Below are 16,210 nucleotides of genomic sequence, written 5' to 3' on the forward strand. Positions count from 1 at the left end.
GAAGGATGCTCTTTCAAAATGCTCAGAAGCTTCTCCGGTCACGACTTAAAGTATGAGAAACAAAACGTCAGCGTGAACATCCTCTCACTAAGATAAAGCCACGTCTCATGCTATGCTGTTTTCATTACGGTTAGGTTACTGCCTATACTGTTACTATATGCGAAGTTTCGCTGTTTTCTAACAAGTTGTAAAATACTGGAGGAATACACAATGAGTGGTGTGGCCCCAAAATAAGAAGAAAAAAAAAACAAGGAGGAACGGGAAGGGGCTAGTGCGGAGATGTATAATGAGGTGCTGCTTTAAGAACAACAAGGGTATAAGTGGGGGCTTCCGACTCAGTTGGTAAAGAATCCGCCTGCAATGCAGGAAACTCGGGTTCAATCCCTGCATCAGAAAGATCCCCTGGAGAAGGAAATGGCAGCTCACTCCAGTATCTTCCCTGGAGATCCCCATGGACAAAGGAGCCTGGCGGGCTACAGTCCATGGGGTCACAAAAGTCGGGCATGACTTATCAGCTAAACCACCAGGGTATAAATGTGCAAATTAGCAAAGACGATATATTAAGAAAGGACTGTTTTTTCCATCTTAAAAGAAGATTTAGCACATTTTCAGTTGAGAATCCTGGGTTAGTTTTCTATCAAAAAGCAGTTCTATTTATAAGGTTAGTACACTGTTTATAAAGAAAGCTGAGTGCTGAAGAATTGATGCTTTTGAACTGTGGTGTTCAAGAAGACTCTTGAGATTCCCTTGGACTGCATGAAGATCCAGCCAGTCCATCCTAAAGGAAATCAGTCCTGAATGTTCATTGGAAAGACTGATGTTGAAGCTGAAACTCCAATTCTTTGGCCACCTGATGCAAAGAGCTGACTCATTTGAAAAGCCCCTGATGCTGGGAAAGATTGAGGGCAGGAGGAGGAGGGGTTGACAGAGGATGAGGTGGTTGGATGGCTTCACTGACTCAATGGACTTGAGATTGGGTGAACTCCAGGAGTTGGTTATGGACAGGGAGGCCTGGCGTCCTGCAGTCCATGGGGTTGCAAAGAGTCAGACATGACTGACCAAATGAACTGAACTGACACTGTTTTCAGGCACATATACAGAGTCCAGTAAAGTGTGAGTGTTTTGACTTGTAGAAATCCTGTTTTCCTTCCTGATTCCTTTCCTCTCATAGCTCAGCTGGTAAAGGACCACCTGCAATGCAGGAGACCTGGGTTCGATCCCTGGGTTGGGAAGATCCCCTGAAGGAGGGAAAGGCTGCCCACTCCAGTATTCTGGCCTGGAGAATTCCGTGGACTTTATAGTCCATGGGGTTGCAAAGAGTCGGACACGACTGAGTGAGTTTCACTTTCACTTTTCTTTCCTCTTCTCCAGGAGGAAAGGCGAATGGGGTAAACTTGCATCCTATTTTCATTGAGTGTTTTTATAGAAATTCTACTTACCTTTGCTGTTTAACATTTCCATAAATGAAAATGACTTTCACCAAATGTGTTCACTGCAAAACCCAGAGGTTTATTCCGTGTGGTGACATAAACTGTTTTACGTTGATGCCAAGTGCCTCTTATATCATCTTAAGTTAAGCTATTATAAGCTTGATAAAATAAGACTTGACCAAAGCTCCTACTTGTACTATTTTCTTCTTAAAAACACAACAAGACTCAATTTAGAGATAAAGTTTTAAGGCAGTTATCTAATGCATAACCATGATTCATTTTCCTTCACATTAGTTAGAATTTACTTTGTTAATGACTATATTGTAGACTCTGATAGTCACACCTAACAGTGGGTAAGGTCTGTCTCTATGAAAGAGGATGAATAAACCTTGGTTGCCATGATAAAAGACACTTACCCGGCTACTATGCTTGTGAGAGTCAAATGTCATCAGAGTATTTGTGAAGTCGCTCAGTCGTGTCCGACTCTGTGCGACCCCTTGGACTGCAGCCCACCAGGCTCCTCAGTCCATGTGATTTTCCAGGCAAGGATACTGGAGTGGGTTGCCATTTCCTTCTCCAGGGGATCTTCCCGACCCAGGGATTGAACCTGGGTCTCCTGCGCTGCAGGCAGATTCTTTACCGACTGAGCTACAAGGGCGAGTATTTAAGGACATTTAAATATGAGGAACATGAGTGAATCACAGCTTTTTCCTCCAACGCTTTATTGTGGAAACTTTCAGACATATAAGTGTAGAGAATTCCACAGTGAATATCCTTGTCTCCTCTGCTCAGATTTCACAATTAACATTCTGCCATGTTTGCTTTATCACATGACTGTCTTTATATCCATCCTTCTGTCTAGTCATCAGCTCATCTTATTTTTTTTAGCATTTCACAATAAGTTACAGACAACAATACACTTTTTCTAAACCTTCAACATGGAATTTACTAGCTTGCAGTATTTGTTTTTTTTTTTTTTTACATTTTTCAGCATATATTATAGTGTTTATTTTTAATTATGAAAAATAACCATATTAAAGGAGACAGAAAACAGCAGTATTTGTTTATGATTCTTTTTTAATTTGAAAAAGAGTAGGAGTTTATCGATTCATTCTTTCTTTATTGAAGTTAATTTGCGATGTTGTGTTAGTTTTAGGTGTACAGCGAGTGGTTCAGTTGTGTTAATGTATGTATACTGTCTTCAGATTCTTTTCCATCATAGGTTATTATAAGATACTGAATATAGTTCCCTGTGCTATCCAGGAAGTCCTTATCTGTTTTATGTATAGTAGTGTGCATCTGTTAATTCCAAAAGTAATTTATTCCTCTCCCCCACCTTCCCCTTCGGTAGCCATGAGTCTGTTTGTATCTGAAGGGTCACAGTCCGTGGGATGGCACAGAGTCAGACAGGACTGAGTGGCGAACACTTCCCTTTTCCCCTTCGGTAGCCACGAGTCTGTTTGTATCTGAAGGGTCACAGTCTGTGGGATGGCAGAGAGTCAGACAGGACTGAGTGACGAATACTTCCACTTTTCACTTGCACGTGTCCATTTTCTTAGACTCCGCTTATGAAGTGAAAGGGAAAGTCGCTCAGTCATGTCTGACTCTCTGAGATCCCATGGACTATGCAGTCTGTGGAATTCTCCAGGCAGGAATACTGGAGTTTGTAGCCTTTCCCTTCTCCAGCAGATCTTCCTGACCCAGGAGTCAAACCGAGTCTCCTGCATTACAGACGGATTTTTTACCAGCTGAGCATGTAGGTGGTATTATATGATATTTATCTTTCTCTGTCTGACTTACTTCACTTAACTCTAATATTCTCTAGTAACATCCATTCTGCTGCAAGATTTTTTTTTTTTAGATAAAACTTATGTGATGAAATGCACCCTTTGATGAGTGTTGACTAAGACAGACATCTGTGAAACCCGAACCCCTATCCTGATATCTTTGAATGCTTTTGGCGGCAAGAAACAGCAAATCAACTCAGTATGTTGGCCCCATAACTGGGAGTCCAGGAGACGCGAATAACCAGCTGATGCCGTGTGCGTATGTAACTATGTGCCTCCTGAAACAATACTGTGTCCTTCGAATTAAGCTGCTCTACTCTGGACTTGTCATCTACGGGGTCCTTACCTCCCTTCCCTTTCCAGAAATGGTCAGCAGAAGTGCGAAGCTGAAGGAAAGGTTAGATTTTACTTTTTGAAGCCAAAAGCTGTTTCAGCAGCGGCATGACAGGCTGTGTTATCCTGCCATATCCATGCGGGATCCCTCTCAGTATCTTATCACTAATTCCGTAAATAATTTCCAAACCCCATCTGGATGTCAGACACTGGGTTAGGTGCTGGGGACGGGAGGAGGACTTTCATTTCTCAGGCCTCCTTCTGTGATCATTTGCATCTCTCAGCGTTTCAAGCACACTTTTGGCCTCCTATGGATCAGAAACTTTATTTTTCACTTTTATGGTTTATGGTTTTCAATTTGTGAAATACACCAAGTGCAAAATAATAAAAACATGACTCTTAAGATAGCATTTCTGAACTTGCTTCAGGCAAGGGTCCTTTGTTCATTTGTATTTGTCCTGCAGCAGAATTAATTTCAGGAAGGGGTGGATACCCCAAGGGAGTGGAATCTGCAAGGATGCCAGTGCGGGGGTGGGGGGGGAAGCACAAATAGCATATATTACATGAATCTAATGTCTCAGGTGTCTTTGGATAGTAAACTTAGTTTAAAACCTGAACACACTATAATTTAATAAATTCATATATTTACAATAAATGTAAAAATCGAGAGACACTGAAAATAAATTATTGAAAATCGAAGGATGGGGAGTTTTGAAGATGCTGTCGGGCATTTTGGCAGAGAAGGACACTCAGAAGCGGAAGCCACGCTTGTAGTGTAAGGGACGAACACTGCCCCGGAGACTCCTGCAGGGCAAGAGGGGCAGCGACTGAAGAGAGATGGAGGCCGGGGGCCTGGGACGCCAGGTGCATGAGAGGTGATGACACCAGGCGACAGGAAGCCTGGTCGTCAAGGCCACGGTTTCCCAGTGGTCACGGATGGTGGTGAGAGCTGGACCATAGAGAAGGCTGAGCGCCGAAGACTTGATGCTTCTGAACTGTGGTGTCAGAGGAGACTCTCGAGAGTCCCCTGGCCTGCAGGGAGATCCAATCAGTCCATCCTAAAGGAGATCAGTCCTGGGTGTTCATTGGAAGGACTGATGCTGAAGCTGAAACTCCAGTACTTTGGCCACCTGATGCGAAGAGCTGACTCATTTGGAAAGACCCTGGTGCTGGGAAAGATTGAGGGCAGGAGGAGAAGGGGACGACAGAGGATGAGATGGTTAGATAGCATCACTGACTCAATGGGCATGAGTTTGGGTAACTCAGGGAGTTGGTGATGGACAGGGAGGCCTGGTGTGCTGAGGTTCATGGGGTCACAAAGAATCAGACGCGACTGAGCGACTGAACTGAATGGGCTCCTCTTCCCTAACAGGCTGGGGTAGAAGATTGGTTCAGTACAGACATCTTCTCATAGCGTGTAGAGAAGTTTGATACATGAGAGTTAGAGATGATGATAGTCGTCGTTGAGCAGGGTGATCACAGTGTGTGTGTTTATAGTGAAGAGAGGGAGAGTCGGACAGTTCAGGCGTTCACTAAACAATAACAACAGCACAGTATCAGGCCTTGTTCTGTGCGTTTGCGTGTACTCACACTGTGTTGCTGAATCCTGATGATAATTCTGTTATCCCTATTTTTAAATGCTAGAAACGAAGGCATGAGCACTTTGACCCAGATCACATAGGCAGCAGATACAGGAGCTTGGTGTTGAATCCAGGCCCCTCTGGGTTGCTGTTATATGCAAACAAGTACGGAAATAACTCTGTACTATCAAGAAGTGAGGCCCGTCGTCTTGCCTTCAAGTCACAGGCTAAGCCAGGTGCATAGGGGACAAAGATACAGGCATTTAGATAATATGTGGGGGCAGTGTAAGAGGAGTAATGTGTTGGAGTGGTTTAAACAGTGATGGGAATTTCTTGGCTTATATGATGTTGAGTTTCAGAGGTGAGGCAACTTCCCGTGAGAACCCCAGCTCTGTTTCTCTTGACCTCTCTTGATTCCGCCTTTCTCGGTGCTTTTACTTTGCCTTCGTGAAGCTGCTTCTGTAGCCTCTGGGGGCTGCCAGCGCCAATCCAGATCGAGGAGAGAGGCCTTCCTGAGGGCCCAGCGGGGAGGCTCTGTGCTTCCGCTGTAGGGCTTCAGGTCTGCTCCCTGGCCAGGGAAATTCTGCATGCCACAAGGAATGGCCAGAAAGAAAGAAGACTGAAGTGCGGGTTGCCTGCCGTCAACCATCTACAGAAGTCTCGAGGAGCGCTCGTGTTCTCAGATCATCTTGACTTACAAGATTTAAGACAGAGCAACGTCCTTCGCTGGCTTACCCATCTGCAATGTGGCAGCAAGAAGGATGGTGTTACTCTGACTGCCTTAAGTTGGGCAGGACGCCTGCCCCCCACCCTGGGGTTACAGGTGGGGTCACAGCTGCCATTCTATGGTGAGGCTTCATTGCGTGTTGAGGGGATAAGCCCAGTGTCCTTCGTAAAAGATTATTTAGGCTCAGTGATGAGGAAACACTGGAAAAAGAATTGTACAGTGTATGATGTCATTGAGGCCAAATTTTAGGGGAAATAAAGTTGGGAGGTAGGGAGCTTATAGAGAAGAAAAATTGCTCACAGAAAAGCCACAGGAAGATACACTTTGGGAAAGGTTAGGAGACATTGGTGAGGCTTCCCTGGCGGCTCAGTGGTAGAGAATCCACCTGGCAATGCAGGAGACGGATGTTCGATCCCTGGGCCAGGAAGACCTCCTGGAGAAGGAAATGGCAACCCGCTCTAGTATTCTTGCCTGGAGAATTCCATGGACAGAGGAGCCTGGTGGGCTGCAGTCCATGGGGTTGCAAAGAGTTGGACAGGACTGAGCATGCACACAGGCAGGAGATGTTGGCATATATCCTGGACACTAGTGCTTTCAAAGTCCTTTTCCCTCTAAACCTCCTGGTCGTGACGGTCACCTGCTCACCACCATATGCTCCCTCCCTCACCTCCCACCCCTCGCCACTGTCTGAATTGGAAGAGATGCCTCTGGTGTTTGGGTTTTGCTCAGTAATAGAAGTAAAATAGAACTCTCAACAGATGACTAAATTGGAGGTGGCTCAGGTTCAAATTGCAGAGAATGATTGTTGCCTCACTTGGGTTTTGATGTCTTTCCAAGTAACACCTCCACCCAGAAGGACTCCCAGCCAAAGCTGTAGAAAAGTCGTCTCTTTGTTTAAGCACGGCTGCTTTAGGAATAATTAAGTTGCAGGCTTTCTGGGGAAGCTGCAGAAATGTTCTTTACTTACATAACTAAGAAAGGTCTTTCAGTTCTTGCATTTCAGTATGTATTGTTAGTGTTTTCCCTGCCTTCTCCAGGAATTGGAAATAGGAGGTACGTTCAATGATCAAGAAGGCAGGCTTTTTGCCACTGTTAGGAAGATTTAAAAGCTTATATCTCATTGCACGATTGCATTGACTTCACAATAGTGACTTTGGCGTCCATTTTGTACCACATCTTACCATGAAGATAACTAACAAAAATAAATCCAAATTTATTCTTCTGGTTTTATTCTTAGATAATAGCCGCATGAGTTTAGCTCTTTAGTCTTCAGAATGGGTGGCGTGTGCAGCGTCGCAGTAAACCTTTTGTCCTCGAGTCCTGGCAAGGACCTGTGATCTAAATTGGGACTTTTCTTATGCCTGTGTTGGCTGCAAAAGAGAGACGCTCCAGAGAAACCCGTCAAGAAGCGTCCTTGGAATCTAGGAAGCTGGGCTCAGAGCCAGTGCGTTTGCTACGTGTTCACCGTTTGCTGACTTGGCAGGAATCAGGGCTTTAAGCCAAGAAGAGCAGAACGTGATTACTCAGGTCTTTATCATAATTTACAGTTATGCCTCTCAAGTGGAGGTGTATGGTTAGGGCCAGGAATTCCTTAGAAACCACGATCCCAATGCACCGATCCCAATGCACCGGCGGACAAAACCTTCTGATTATTTCCAAGCTTAATGAGCCAGAGGGCTTGCTTCAGTTGTCTTTCTGCAGCGCCACTTTGGGTGGTTATTTTGCTGCTAGATAACTTGATTTAGGGAAGGAGAGGAAGTTGGTCTGGCTCTTTGTCAGCAGTTCTGGAAGAATGTTTATTCAGGGTGGAGTTTGAGCACTGTGAGAATTCGGGGATTATCGGAACCTTTTCAGTCCTTTGATGTCGTGCCTATCCAGCAAATGCTCCTTAGCTGACCTCCTGCCCTCTGCCAGAGAAGGCTGCTCGTGGCCAGGACTCAGTGTGTGCCTCACAAGCGTCTAAGTGTGTGGGTGGGGAGGGGTGGACCCCATTAGCGTTGCAATCATACTTATGAAATCTGACATACGTTTGGGGAAATCATTGCAGTCCTTAGTGGTGGCTTATGCGAAAGAAAAAAAAAAGATTTTTTAATGAAATTTAGCCTAGCCTTCCTTAAAAGAACACCCACCAAATTTTTTTTGTTTGTTTTACTCTTTAGTGAAAAATGCTCCTCTTGATAAGAGCAAAGCAGTAGATTTGAAATTATGTAGCTTGGGGCTTTCTGGGAGATAGGCCTTTATGGAGATTATAGTACAATATGTAAAAAAGAAAACACACTTGTTTAGAGCTATTTGGTGGTCTATGCAGAGATGTGTTCAGAGGTTAAATCTGAGATATTCAGTGTGTTGCCTAAAACCGCGTGGACTGGAAGGCAGATACTCACTGTTTCCCCGCGAGGCCTTGAGAACGGCGTCTTCTCTGTGGGCCGGGACCGCCTCCTGTACCAGCAGGATTGGTCAAGGCAAGTGTGTTTCTCACGGGGCAGATGTGTTCTTCTCCGGGAGCCCTGCGTCCAGTTTGATGGGCCTCCCGGAAGAGGGTCACGGGGATGCCCTGCCTCCTCTTCCCCTTAGACTTAGGAATGGAAGGTGTCAGCAAAGGGCGACACCTTCTCATTTTTTTCCCGCCATACCACAGGGCGTGTGGGGTATTAGGTCCCCGATCAGGGATGAGACCCCCTGCACTGGAAACACAGCGATTTCACCGCTGGGCCACCAGAAAAGTCCACCAGCCTCGGGAAGGGAGCGTCCCGCTCTCACTGCCAGCCTGTTCTCGTGACTCAGGAGAATGGGTGTCACGTCAGGCTGTCTGCAGCTGTCTGTCCTCCCTGTGGAGTGAGCGGGAGAAGGTGAGTCCCGCGGTTTCTGCTGTGGATTAGAGAACCTTTGCTGGGGTGACACCTGGCCCTCCACCCCGACTGTTCCGGAGTTGGGCGTGAGCGTGCAGCGGCCTGACGCACCGCGTGGCTCTGCTCCACAGGAAGGCCCTGGCCCCCGCCTCCCAGCCTCCTGTAACGCAGGCAACAGCGCGGCCTTAGTCCTGGGCTGCCGGGCGCCCGAGAGCCAGAGCTGGGGAGTGCCGGTGCCCTGCCCCGAGGCCTGCAGCGCTGGGTTGGAGCTGCGGCCCCTCCTGCTGGGGAGGACCGGGCTCCGGTCCAGGGTAGCCCCCCGCCGTCAGGGCGAGTGGGCCTCTCGGGTGCCGGCCACACAGGCTGCCGGGTCCTTCTGAGGACCCTGAGGAACATGGCACCTTCTTATTCCTTAGATCAGAGCTTCTCTGCCTAAAGCGCAGGCAGAGGCGTTTCAGTGCGCCAAGTGCATTTTGACTTACTCTGAAGTTCTGAAACGAGGACTTTAAACTTTACCTTATTTTATAAATGAGGGTATTTAGTTAAAAAGTCAAACTCGGTTAGGTCTTTTAACCTCTGGCCCTGTTGTTAATTGCTTAATACCCAGCTTCCTTTTGCTGGGACCTTTGAAGTTTGACTTGCCTCTGAATATTCTGTGTTGGGCAGAAATTAAACTTAGATACATATTAATACTTATGTCTACACACATGAAAAAGATGAGGAACAACATTAATGCCCTGAAACTTTTATTAGGAAATAGCTGAAAGCTGAAGGGGCTTGCCTGGTGGCTCGGTGGGTAAGGCTCGGCGCTCCAGTGAAGGGACCTGGGTTCCGTGCCCGTGGGAAAACCATCCCTCAGGCTTCAGCCAAGAGCCCGCATGCCCCAGCAAGGGTCCTGTGAGCTGTAACTAAGACCAGCGCGGCCAACATGATTTTTCTTTTTAAAGAACATTTAAGAGCTATAAAAGCTTGGGTTAGTCGTGTGACTGCATGTCTGTTTGCACTGCTGCGTGAGGCTCACTACCCGGAAGCATCTGATGGGTAATGTACGTGCCCTGCGTCACGTTAGCTTGTGTGTTTTACATGAAGATAGTAGTAAATGCACTTCACCTGTAAATTAACTAAAAACATTAGAAGTTAATTCTGGAATGTGAGTCGAGCGGGTCGTATTTTGGGCCCTGGAAGGATACTTACTTATTACCTCTCAGCGACATAAAAGTTGCATATCCCCAGATTTGTGTTTTGCACGTGAGAACAAGATTAATAGTAGGATCTCATGTGAGAGACATTAAAAGATGTTCCAAATATTATTCTGGAGCTTTTCAAAGGGGTTGCTCAACTTCTGTTTAGAGCTGGAATGAGTTTTCACTTAGTTAACTGTAGAGCCTTTAAATAGACTAATACAGAGATTTTGACTCGTCCTCAAATCAAAGAGCATACATTGAAACAGCCACATGAGCACTGGGCATTTTGTTCAGGATCCTCTGGCTTCCTTTGCAGGAATGCATAAGGCATTAATGATTATAACTGAATTTTCACACCAAGGCTTTAGATTTGTAGGAAAATAGGTCCTGTGGTTTAGGTGTTGATTTTAGGATTAGAAGAATGCAAAACTTTCAGGGTTGGGGAATTTTGGATTCAAGACAGAATAAGTATAAAGATTTTCTAAGCTCTCGGGAAATTTGGGCATAATGCTAGAATTTTCAAGTATCCTGAGAGAAAAAAAGTAAAGACTTTACTTAATTAGCCATATAGAATCCTAAACTATTTGTTTTCTAATTATCTTCCCCATCATGTGTGCCTCAGACCTGTGGCATTGTTACAGAAGATGACACGAATAATGTGTGACTACAGAGTTATGTTCTCCATGCGCTCTTGCCCAAAAGCCCGTATTCCTTTTGGCAAAAACCATGTCAAGACTGTATATGTTACTGTTTTAACCAAATGTGAAATGCTTACTTTATTTTCTCACATATTTTTTTTTCCTTCACCCAACCCTCTGTCAGCCACTTTAGATACAAAATAGTGTTATAAGGTCATATTATTCTTTAATGTCTCCTTTTCCTGTGATACAATACTTGCTTCATTTTTGTCCTTCATTGAACAGTTGCTTGAGTGTATACATATGTTTTCAGGATTCTTCATAGCACTAAACAGGAAATTACACTAGAAATTGGCTATTACTTAGCTGGTTTGCACTTTAACCACTGACAACTCTTCTCACCCCTGTTAATTCTTACTCTTGGTCTCAGGACCTAATCTAGGAACTGGATAAAGAAAGAATTACCTGCTTTTTCTCCATTCATCTCCATGTGTCCTGTTAGTGGGAAGAGTTGTGTGTCAGACAGGAAAGAAGGCATATCCATTCATTTAGACACTTGCATAAGCTTAACGAAGTTAATGCTCTACATCTATGCAGAAATCTGTGCATATTTAAATTGTTAGTCAAGAACCTCAATTTGATAAAGTATCTATTTTCAGGGGTGAGTCTTTTGTCATCAGCAATTGGAATAGCTTTTGCTTTATAAAACCTTTTTTTTAAAAACCCAACAAATCTGTTATGAAACAACCATTGTCTATATTCTTTGAATCTCTGTACAGCTCAAAGAAACTTACTGGCCTGTGTCAGGATCTTGCAGGGACTTGCCTGCTGGTCCAGAGGCTGAAGCTCTGGGCTCCCAATGCAGGGCACCCAGGTTTGGTCCCTGGTCAGGGAACCGGATCCCACATGCTACAACTCAGAGTTTGCATGAAGCAACTAAAGATCCTGCATGCCACAACTCAGTTTGCATGCAGCAGCTAAAGATCCTGTGTGCCACAGCAAAGATGGAAGATCCTGCATGGTGCAACCGAGACCCGCGCCGCCAAATAAATAAGTAAATACCTCTCAGTGTCTGTCCATCTCGAAGGTCCTAAACATCACCTGGAATTTCTTACCTATCTGATTGGAAATCCTTCCAGCAGTTGGCCCTGCTCCCTTAGTGAGAGTCTTAGGCATATTCTCAGAGTACTGTATACAGTTCCTGTTTTCTAAGCTTCCTTCTGCCAGATTTGTAAGAGGCTGTATATCCTTTCAGTAAAATCCCTTTTTGCTTAAATTAACCAGAATTAGTTTTAGGCTCTCATAACCATCATTGACACAGAAATTAGTACCAGGAATGAGGCATCTAACAGAAATCACAGATACCTACTACATGAATGTATTTTTAAAATTTTCCTTTTTTCTTTTTTCTGTGCTGAAAGCAGAGTCAGGGATATTTATATAAAATATTGTTGGTTACAAAGTGTCAACAAAGACTAACTACTTGGAATAGAATAATCATCTTACAATCCCTCCGATTTGTTTGAGCTTTACTCATACAAAAAGTGTTTGACTTGTAACCACATTTGTTATGTAGAAGGCTGTATGCGATTCTATTTTTGAAACTCGTGGCATCTCCACTGTTTAGGAATAGGGCAGAATATAAATAAATGCTTGTTGGCTGATCCCTTATGGAAAGTGAAATTGCTTTTAGTTTTGAAGTCATGAAATTTCATTTTTTTCTTTCCTTCTTAAAAAATAGGGAAACTGAGATTTTAGGAATTGGACTTCTCTCTGCTTTAGATTTGACATTGAGCATAAGAAGCAGGGTGTCTTATTTAATTCATTTGGTCATGTGCAGTTTTAAATCTCTTTATGGACAAGGACACTTACGCAGTTCTATCGTGAACCAGTTAACATTTTTAGTCTGTTTATATTTTTAGCCTTTCACTTCAGTGTGTTGTTTAAATTGCTAGATATTTGGGTACAAACATAAAATCCCACTTTAGAGTCATGCAACTGGATGTAAGATGACACACAAACATATTAGTATTTTTAGCTTTCACGGATGCTATTACATATGATAAATTACAGCCTTGTGGATCCACAGCACCTATTGATGGTTCAGATGCCTTCAGAAAAAATGGGAGGAAGTCATACTGTGAGCCTTTGGTCTGTAAATTCAGGGTACTTGCTGGGTGAGATGAATATATAAAAAAGTTCCATGATAACAATTCTTTCCTTTATCTGAGTTTATGTGATAAGTATTTGTGATACAAATCACAACTAACATGTAAACAGCATTTTTTTTTTTATTTTAGAAAGAGATTTTATATGTGTCATTGTATTTTTTCTTAACATTTTCTTGATCCTTAACCTGTGAGTTAGGAGAAATCTGAGTGATTATTCTGATTTAGAAGAAAGTTAGAAGCTTTACTAAAGTTCTTGTTCATTGTTATGTCCCCAGAAAGATGGGTTGATGGAAAAAAATTTGCTAAGTGATAAAATAAATGCAGCTCAGGGAGATTAAGTGACTTGGGCCAAGGACACACAGTTACTCAGTGATGGAGGCAGAACTCAGATTTAAAGTTCTTGATTCCAAATCCCATGTGCAGCTTTCTAATGCGGATGCCCCAACAAGGGCACCTGAAGTTGTGTTCAGTGGTAAGAGGTAAGGTGAAGAAATACGTTTGAAAGCTCAGAATGCATCTCTCAAGTTGAATGAGGGATTATTTTACAGCTAATACTAAGTTCTGGTGCATTCAGATGAAATTTTAAAAAGTCAGTTGGAGAGGTGCTCTTGAGGACCATGTCACTTTGGTGTTCACACCAAATCATTACATTTCAGGGTCTTTAGACATAAAAGTACCATTACATGGTGGGTTTCCCTTGTGGCTCAGCTGGTAAAGAATTTGCGGGCAATGTGGGAGACCTGGGTTAGACTCCTGGGTTGGGAAGATCCCCTGGAGTAAAGAAAGGCTGCCCACTCCAGTATTCTGGCTTGGAGAATTCCATGGACTGTATAGTCCATGGGGTCACAAAGAGTCGGACATGACTGAGCGACTTTTCCTCTCTCACTCACTCACTCACTTACATAGTGGGGACAAGGAAAGTGAAGTTTGCAGAAGCGCGTGCTCCATGAAGGCGGAGTCCGCATACACCTTGTTACTTGTTACGTACAGTGCCTGATGGATGTTCAGTTAACGCTTGTTGACTGGACAAGGTCCAGCAAACTAACACAGTTGCTCGCAGTCACAGTTTAGTGAAGGTCTTCCCAAAGGATTGCTCGTAACGTGGTTGACTGACACGACGTGTCCATGTCATCAGCATGATCGACGGGTTGAGTTTTAGGCTGGGGGGACCTTAGCGATAACCTGTCTAGTCAAGCCTTTTAAACGACGGCTGCTTGGCTATCTGACATGGTGTCAGAGTGAGGATGGACTGACCTTGGTTCCTCTCTGCCCCCACTTTCCTCATGTCATCCCTAAAGTTTTTAAAAGGAGTCACGATGATTCCCTCTATTGGAGACCAAGTGGCCCCAAGATTGTTATGTACCCCAACATGGTGGCCCAAATGTAGTTAGTGTGTGCAGGGCCGTGTACCCCAGTTAGTGTGTGCAGGGCCGTGTACCCCAGTTAGTGTGTGCAGGGCTGTGTACCACAGTAGTGTGTGCAGGGCCGTGTACCCCAGTTAGTGTGTGCAGGGCCGTGTACCCCAGTTAGTGTGTGCAGGGCCATGTACCACAGTTAGTGTGTGCAGGGCCGTGTACCACAGTAGTGTGTGCAGGGCCGTGTACCACAGTTAGTGTGTGCAGGGCCGTGTCCACAGTAGTGTGTGCAGGGCTGTGTCCACAGTAGTGTGTGCAGGGCTGTGTACCACAGTTAGTGTGTGCAGGGCCGTGTACCACAGTTAGTGTGTGCAGGGCTGTGTACCACAGTAGTGTGTGCAGGGCTGTGTCCACAGTAGTGTGTGCAGGGCTGTGTACCACAGTTAGTGTGTGCAGGGCCTGTACCACAGTAGTGTGTGCAGGGCCGTGTACCCCAGTTAGTGTGTGCAGGGCCTGTACCACAGTAGTGTGTGCAGGGCCGTGTACCCCAGTTAGTGTGTGCAGGGCCGTGTACCCCAGTTAGTATGTGCAGGGCCGTGTACCACAGTTAGTGTGTGCAGGGCGTGTACCCCAGTTAGTGTGTGCAGGGCCGTGTACCACAGTAGTGTGTGCAGGGCCGTGTACCCCAGTTAGTGTGTGCGGGGCTACACACCCCAGTTAGTGTGTGCAGGGCTGTGTACCACAGTAGTGTGTGCGGGGCCGTGTACCACAGTAGTGTGTGCAGGGCATGTACCCCAGTTAGTGTGTGCAGGGCTACACACCCCATTAGTGTGTACAGGGTTGTGTACTCCAGTTAGTGTGTGCAGGGCTGTGTACCCCATTAGTGTGTGCAGGGCTATGCACCCCAGTTAGTGTGTGCAGGGCCGTGTACCCCATTAGTGTGTGCAGGGCTACACACCCCAGTTAGTGTGTGCAGGGCTACACACCCCAGTTAGTGTGTGTAAGGCTGTGTACCCCAGTTAGTGTGTGCAGGGCCGTGTACCCCGGTTAGTGTGTGCAGGGCCGTGTACCCCGGTTAGTGTGTGCGGGGCCGTGTACCACAGTTAGTGTGTGCGGGGCCGTGTACCCCGGTTAGTGTGTGCGGGGCCGTGTACCACAGTTAGTGTGTGCGGGGCTGTGTACCCCATTAGTGTGTGCGAGGCTGTGTACCCCATTAGTGTGTGTGGGGCCGTGTACCCCAGTTAGTGTGTGCGGGGATGTGTACCCCAGTTAGTGTATGCAGGGCTACGCACCCCAGTTAGTGTGTGCAGGGCTAAGATGGAATCTGAGCCTGTGACCTGTCCTGAGTTCGTCTCTTCTCAGCCCCGCAGGCATCCCCGCAGGACTGGTATCTGAACTGTCTGAGCTCAGCGTGTCTCTGCGTTTCTGATTTGCTCTTCCCAGGTTTTGCAGTGCTGGGTCTCCACCTTGAAGTCAAGATTGAGACTGGCCAGCCCTCACTGGCAAGTTTTGAATGTGTCTGAATGGGCCTAGTGACTTATCATACAGAGTGCAGTAAGTCAGAAAGATCAAAACAGATGGCGTGTACTAATGCCAATACATGGAATCTAGAAAAATGGTGTAGATGATCTTATTGGCAAAGCAGAACTAGAGATCCAGACACAGAGAACGAACACATGGATGCCGGGGGAGCGTGGTGGGTGGGATGACAGAGAGCTGGGACTGCCGTTTGTTCACTGTTGACACCACGTGATGACAAGTGAGAACCTGCTATGCGGCACAGGGGATGCTCCTCAGCCTTCTGTGGTGACCTCAGTGGGGAGGAAACTCAGAAAAGAGGGGACGTATGTGTGCATATGACTGATTCACTTTGCTGTACAGAAGAAACTAACATAGCGAGGTAATGCATCTGGAGTCCAATAAAAAGAACACTTAAAAGCATTCTGGAAGCACCGCTCTCTCCCAGCCTGTCTGTAGGCTTTCTCCCAACCTGGGCTCGGGGATGCGTCTGAGAGCTGGGTGTGGTGCTCTCCCGCCCTGCCGCCTCTCTGCAAGTGGACGGAAGAGGAAGGAAAAGGTTTTGTTTGACTGCTCGCTGAAGCTTCTGTCTTCCAGGTAACTGCAATTAAAGAGAAAAAAGCTGTGAATAAACTTCT

At 45.6% G+C, this 16,210-nt stretch overlaps 1 protein-coding gene and 1 long non-coding RNA gene across 9 annotated transcripts in view; one reads left to right on the forward strand and one right to left on the reverse strand.

Moving 5' to 3' along the window:
- Positions 1-16,210, forward strand: part of DEPTOR (DEP domain containing MTOR interacting protein) — a 168,667-nt gene that overhangs the window by 9,476 nt on the left and 142,981 nt on the right. The gene's annotated exons all lie outside the window — the stretch shown is intronic.
- LOC139038510 (uncharacterized) lies at positions 2,392-8,770 on the reverse strand. Its single transcript, XR_011491562.1, has 2 exons — positions 8,242-8,770; positions 2,392-4,719 (listed from the first exon to the last, which is right to left on the reverse strand). It is a non-coding gene; the product is annotated as an uncharacterized lncRNA (long non-coding RNA).

Source organism: Odocoileus virginianus, chromosome 15, assembly GCF_023699985.2.
Source record: "Odocoileus virginianus isolate 20LAN1187 ecotype Illinois chromosome 15, Ovbor_1.2, whole genome shotgun sequence".
Classification (NCBI taxonomy): domain Eukaryota; kingdom Metazoa; phylum Chordata; class Mammalia; order Artiodactyla; family Cervidae; genus Odocoileus; species Odocoileus virginianus.